The sequence below is a fragment of the Penaeus chinensis genome, chromosome 16 (assembly GCF_019202785.1).
Source record: "Penaeus chinensis breed Huanghai No. 1 chromosome 16, ASM1920278v2, whole genome shotgun sequence".
Lineage (NCBI taxonomy): Eukaryota > Metazoa > Arthropoda > Malacostraca > Decapoda > Penaeidae > Penaeus > Penaeus chinensis.
Window position 1 is genome coordinate 35,244,959 of NC_061834.1, and position 7,397 is coordinate 35,252,355.

The window sequence follows — 7,397 nt, forward strand, 5'->3', positions numbered from 1 at the left end:
TTGTTTTTGTTTACAAAAGGCTGCTCTTGAAGTCCATATACACATGTTGTACTTACAATTGTATCTGTTCTTTTAACCCCCTAAAGGATGGGAAAGTTATGAACTCTTTGTGCACACAGTACGGGAAAAAAAGTTACTAATAACTGAAAATGCAATGGCTGTCTTTTTCCGTCATACTAAGGTCTACACAGGCCTTAGTATGACAGTTCCACATAACTTGTGCACACACAACACCTAACATAACAAATGAATAAAAAAAAAAAAAAAAAAAATTCAGGTCAACTGACTTTCGGTGTCTCTCCCCCAGGGTAATGAACATAAATGATTACATCAGTTGTTGTATATTGTCCTTTAGGGGTTGAAATTATTTACTATTCATTTTATGTGTGATGCAGAAGATGACTTTGCTACTTGATTCAAATTTTTTAATAGGCTGGTATGTCGAGTAATGATTGTATTTTTTCTTTAGATGTATTAAAAATATGCATATATTTATTGATATATTATTACTATTTAAATTCATATTTCTTCATAAATAATTATTGTATAGCAAATCATAAGCAAAGATATTAATTGCTTCACTAAAATATAAGGTCATAAGTGTGATTTGTTTGAATTTTTCATTGAAAAAATAGTAATGAAATGATTTTGATTCCTAATGATTGGTTTATCTCACAATAGACTTTTTGAAGTGAAATTTCTTTTCTGTATCTTAATTTTTAGATTAAGAGCTTTAACATGACCACTAATGCAGTGCACAATATAAATGGCTAACAAAACAGGTTATTCACATACTTAGCTTGCAGAAGAGGCAAGTTAAGATCACAAAGTTAATTCCTGAAGTGTAAGAAACAATATGTCAAGAACAGTTTTAATGGAACAAAAACTTGGGATGGTTATTTTTATTGAGTCTTTAAATTGTAAATTATTGTCATTGCTGCTGTAGGTTTCACTTAATGACCCTTTTAATAGATGGCATCGATTTGTTACTGATTGTATTGACAGTGTTATCTTCTTGTTCAAACCCAGTACCCAGGATGTGTAGACTTGTGTTGGTTTGAATAATTGGCCTTTGTCAATTGTTGTGCAGTGCTTGGTTTGGCCTATATCTTAGGCATATAATGAGAATTGTAATGCCCCTCAAAATTGCACCTTATTTTATGATATACATGTTTTCTAAAATGTAATGTGTAAACTCTTTCCTCATTTTGGGCTGTGTATGTTAATTATAACAGGCCTGATTTCATTATTCAATTATTTTTTCTTTAAATCACACTGCATATAATGTTGAGAAGAATTTGTTTCTCTATGCTTTAAGTATAATTGTACTGATTAATGATTTATTATTATTTATTATTATTTCTTTATTTTTAAGGAGATTATTAAATGATTTAATTCATATCTTCCTTTACATAGATAAGGATCTTTGCCAAGTATATGATTTCATGTGATTCCAGAGCATTAAAACTAAGTTGTTTTTATATGCATTTAAAGGAGGTCAAAACTCAACCAGAGTTTAATGTAAAAGCTTGTAGGTAATATCCTTACTTGCTGATAGCCTTGACATTTCAGCCAGAATAAGGAGTTTTAGTAAAGCATATAACAAACATAGATTGTTTTTTACCCTATAACTATTAGAAGAAACAGATAATGTAAAAAAAAAAATATATATATATATATATATATTATATATATTTATTCATTTACAAATGCTGAGGGTGACTGTAATACTTTTTGCTCTTGTGTCATTGTTGTTCTTGTCATTTCCTAGTAAGTGTTAGAGAAACCAATTATGATGAGTTATACGAGGTAACAAAACAAGTTATTCCTTGTGAAACTGACATAATTCAGTAAAAACAAAATTCCAAACATATACTACATGCATTTGTTGAGTATAATTTATTTATTTATTTTTCTATTAAATGAACAAACAAAATTATTTGGAACAATTGCTTCATAAATAATAGTTGTCAGGATATTGAATGAATAGTTACTTTGAAAGTAAATATGTACTATTAGTTTCCCAGAATGTCTTTTCAATATCTTTTTTTTTTTTTTTTTTTTTTTTTCCATGCACACATGGATACTTGTTTTTCAGCAATGTCATTATTTAATTACCATCTGATTTTCAATTGGTTTTGTCATGTGGGCCCCCCTAATCCCTTGCTCATTGTTGTGGATGGGGTTAGGAGATGGAGACAATATAGGGGATCAGAATTCCTTTGGAGTTCAGCCCTCATCTCAACTAATTTTGCATGGTCTTTGCTTCTTCCCCTTTTCATTCCTTTTCTTCATCATCCCCTTCTTCTGTCCATTTCCTAAGGTGTAAGAGCTGTGCTGAAAGGTTGAAAGGCTGTCTTCATGTCAGCCATGCCATCAGGGCCAACCGCACTCTCCCTGTGTCAAAATTGCCTCTTCCACACCATCTTCTTTTCCTCAGTTCAATTCACTTTTGTTTCAGTTCTGTCACCAGGGGGCCAGTCATCACTAGATGTCAATGATTTAACCATCTTTACCTCTGGCCCATCCATACCTGCTCTTTGCCAACTCCTGAAATCTACAGTATTATGAGTTTCTTTCTGGGCCACTAATCACTGACTTTGCTTTTCTACTTCCATATCCTTCTCCATCCTTTTCTCTTGCACATGTGTAGGTCCCCAATTTCTATTCTTCTATGCTTTAATACCATCCTTCTGGCAAGTTCCCAGGTATTATTTTTTACTCTTACCTGTCCTGGCAAGGCCACATCTTCACTATAAAAGAAAAAGCTCACTGCTGTCTCTCTCTAATATATCTTGGGGTTCAGACCATAAAACTCTCCTCCATCTTCATGTTACCCTGATCTTCTTTACCCTTGATTATGGATGCTATATCTGCTCTTCTTCCTCTACATCCCTTTTTGCTCATCTTGATACATTCCACCATTGCGGTCTTTGCTTAACCCTTAATCCGCTCCTCTCCAGTTGAGAGCCTGTAAGCACAGTCAGGCATGCCATCTCTTTCTTGATGCCATGCCCTTCTTTCTCTCCAATGCTATGCTCATTTCCACCCGTGTTCCTTCACCAAACTAACTAAACATCAATTGCTACTTACTACCTTTGCTTTTTCTTCATGTTCCTTTCTCCATTCACATAGATACTTTTCTTTCCCAATCTCCTACTTCCCCTTTTTATTTATTTTGCTGCTCTGTAACTTATACCTTACCCCCCCATTTTTGCTTGTTTTCTCTGTTCCATCAAAATCAAACCTTACCCCATCTGTCCATCTCACTCATTTCCTTGACCATGTCTCCACTTACTCCTCCAGTACCCATGTTTACAAGTGATTCTAAATTCATAATGCAGCCCGTACCTCAGCTTTCCCTCACCTGTCCTCCCAACCTATTAAGACATCTTAAAGGAATTCCATTTTCTCCTTTGACAACTTAATCTCCTTCCTCAGATGCAGACAGTTCTTTCACTTGATCTTATTCCCTCTTTACTTATTCCTAGCTTAACCCATTTACTCAACCTCTCCACCTTTACCCATCTTTACCCTTTCCAATACTATCCTACTGCTGTACAACTGTTGACATGTAACCCCTAATCATTAACTCGTTCCCTCTTCACCCTTTCTGATACTATGCCTTCCTAAAGTGCTAAACGATTTTTTATGTTTAGCACATTTATTTTGCTTTTAAACCATTAACTATTAAACTAGAACAAAAAACTTGGCATGTATAAATGGCTTAGGTATATCTTAATCCGATTCAAGTAATGCTTAGTACTTTTTTATCATTATTAGTTTTATTTATATGATTTATGTTAATAAATAATTTAAAGTTTCTGAATGGCTTAAACACATTCACATAGAGAGCTCAGTGCTATACCAAACCACACACCAGCATGTGTAACCTGCTCAAGAATGAGAAATGCAGGAAACATTTATCTTGCCTTTTACTCTATGGCTACAGCGCAAACGACTGTTTAGGTAATGAGGCTTAAAAGAAGTTATAAGGTTATTTTTAATGGGTTTACCTCAATGACCACAAGCAAACTAACTATTTAGTGTGCACAATAGAATAGGCCCGACTGCACATGACACAATAGGCCCTCATCCCAGTATGAGGGTCACTACTCTGCCATGATGCAATAGGGCATCATCACAGATTGAGTGGGTTAATGCATTGAAATTTAATGCAATATTTATCTCCAGTAAAATTAGTGTGTGTATGCAAATATCTGTCTAAATATGGGTTTAGGTTAAGAAACATATCGCATACGAGTCTAAATCACCAACAGGTTAAGTAACACAGAAATTATTTTTTAATATGACTTGATTTTAAGAATAATGGATTTACTGTTATTATCAGTGAACAAGCAAGTGAAACTTATTAATTCCAATACATGAAAAGACTGTGAATCATTCAAATTATGGGAAAATAAAATACATTTTTTTTACACATTACAATATTTACATCATATACAAACCTTGTGACATTCTGCAATAGACTGTTACATCACTAATAATCATAGTAATATCAGGTTTATGTAGATCCCACAAGTCCGCTGTTGCCTCACAAAATACCATCACTCAGTTTTAAAAAAGACAAAAACACTCAGAAATCATTCACAAAAAGTACAGATGTGGAATGATTGTAGGATACTTACAGTAATGATAAGCTCATGAGTAGAGGCACAATACTAATAATAATATTAAACCCAAGATGAGGTGGATTTCAATTATTAAATTTACATTTTGGACATCCTATGGCTTATCTTCTGCCTCTGGAAGGCACATGTGCAAATATTTTATTTTACTCTAAATGTAATTAAACATCAAAAACATATTCAATTCTTATGAATCTTATGAAACATTATTTTTACAGTATGGAGCAGTGGTTTTCTTATTATACATGTCAGTATGGGACAGTGACTTTATTTCTCTGATATTAACACATTCTGATAATCAAATTATATAGAGAGAAAGTTGCAGACATCACAATAACGGGAAGCATTATAAAGCCTAATAATGGAAGCAGATTGTCAATTAGGACACATCATTGGGGGAAATGTTACACTATTTAAAATAATAATGAGCTTTCAAAGTCATAAGTCATTGCTTGAATACTTCTCAACACATCAAAATCTTGTTTCAGCCATGGACAGTATACCTTACACAAACATTACAAATATGGAAAACAGACTCACATTTACTAGGCAACTTTCCTGTAGAAGCAGCACAATTTTCCAAACACATTATAGGATGGTATTTTAATTTAATTCTATCATTTCCATAAACCTACTTAAGACCTTGAAATAATTCATATTTACAACTTACAGGACTTACAATATCCATCACGGCTTCCATTTTTAGCAATATATTTGGTACCATAAATATTCCTCTATTTAAAAGGTAAAAGAAAGTTTCACTGTACTAGCTTGTAAAAAGAACAGACAAAATACTCTGAAATTTACTAATGAAATTTGATTATGTAGATTCATTTAATGACATGAACTGATGAAAGTGAACAGTACTTACAGATAAAGTCCCTCCCAGATTTGGGTCCTACAACACTTGCCTGCTGTTAAACCAAACAAGCTTACACTAATTCAACAAGCATAAGAAACATAATGCACATTTTTCAGGCAAAAAGAAAAACTAAACGGAATGCACAAAGCATGTGTCTCGTATATACTCAAAGTTTCTATTTTCCCCCTTGTCTGAATAACACTGATAAATAAACAAGTCTCCACAAACATTTTTTTCTTACATCTTATTTCAACTATGTCTCCCAATTAAAGCATGTTTGTTGTTAGGGTATTACATTTCAGTATTGACACTACAGGTGCTGGTTGAGGGGTCTACACAAGTTCACCGAATCGGCAACATTAGAGCCAAATAATATATGAACGTGATTTAACCATTACAAAATGATGTATTTCTCTTCACATGGTGTTATCTCAAATATCATCATCTTAATCATAAAGGTTAAATTCTAAGTATGAACTGTACAAGCCAGAGGACAAGATGTCTCCCTTTTCTTTTCCATATGAAGTTATAATGACCATCATCACAAAATAATACAGACTGTCAATGCACATACCTTAAGACACTAGTTAAAACATTAATATGCCAATGCACAATCTTCTGAGATACAAATGATATATGTATTCTGGAAATACAACAAAAAGCATAAAAATATAAATAGAAAAACATAAAAATAAAAAATCAATCTGAAAATACATATGCCAAACTAACTTCTTTACATGTAATACACTAATAAAGGAACATCCGAGATGTAACTAAGTGTATCTCTAATGCCTTGTATGATTTCCCATGTTGATTTTCCTAAATATATGTAATACTCTGCTTGTAACCCTTAAAAAATATATATATCTTCAAAGAAACTACCCTCTATGATATTAACCAGACAAAGGAAAGAAGGGGAAGCTGGAAGTGGAAAGGAAGAAATGAAAAAGAGAAAGAGGGAATGAAGGAAAGGAAGCAGAGGAACAGATAGTGTGTGAGTGAGTGTGCATATGAGATAGCAGCAGAAAGAGAGAGGAAGAGAGAGAGGGCGGTGGCAGGGGAGTGAGTGAGTGTGAGTAGTGTGAGTGAGTGAGTGAGTGTATGAGAGAGAGAGAGAGAGAGAGAGAGAGAGAGAGAGAGAGAGAGAGAGAGAGAGAGAGAGAGAGAGAGAGAGAGAGAGAGAGAGAGAGAGAGAGAGAGAGAGAGAGAGAGAGTGAGTGAGTGAGTGAGTGAGTGAGTGAGTGAGTGAGTGAGTGAGTGAGTGAGTGAGTGAGTGAGTGAGTGAGTGAGTGAGTGAGAGTGAGTGAGTGAGTGAGTGAGTGAGAGTGTGTGTGTGAGAGTGAGATTGAGAGAGTGAGAGAGAGTGAGAGAGTAAAGAGAGTGAGAGTGTGAAAGAGTGAGTCTGTGTGTGTGTGTGTGTGTGTGTGTGTGTGTGTGTGTGTGTGTGTGTGTGTGTGTGTGTGTGTGTGTGTGTGTGTGTGTGTGTGTGTGTGTGTGTGTGTGTGTGAGTGAGTGAGTGAGTGAGTGAGTGAGTGAGTGAGTGAGTGAGTGAGTGAGTGAGTGAGTGAGTGAGTGAGTGAGTGAGTGAGTGAGTGAGTGAGTGAGAGAGAGAAAGAGAGAGAGAGTGTGTGTGAGAGAGAGAGTGTGTGAGAGAGAGAGTGTGTGAGAGAGAGTGTATGTGAGAGAGCGTGTATGTGCGAGAGAGTGTATTTGAGAGAGAGTGTGTGTGAGAGTGAGAGTGAGAATCAATAGAACAGAGATAAAAATAGAGGACAGACAGATAATTGATAGGAATGCAGAGAGGAAAGGAAAGTCCAAAAAGGGAGATGAACCAAAGAGGGGCAGGAAAAATTATTAGGGATGAGAATATTGCATACCTTTTCTAC

The 7,397-nt window shown here is 34.7% G+C and overlaps 1 long non-coding RNA gene across 1 annotated transcript; it reads right to left on the reverse strand.

The window, feature by feature from the left end:
• Nucleotides 1–2,019: 2,019 nt before the first annotated feature.
• LOC125033521 lies at nucleotides 2,020–6,538 on the reverse strand. Its single transcript, XR_007115598.1, has 2 exons — nucleotides 3,248–6,538; nucleotides 2,020–3,199 (listed from the first exon to the last, which is right to left on the reverse strand). It is a non-coding gene; the product is annotated as an uncharacterized LOC125033521 (long non-coding RNA).
• Between the last annotated feature and the right edge of the window lie 859 nt (nucleotides 6,539–7,397).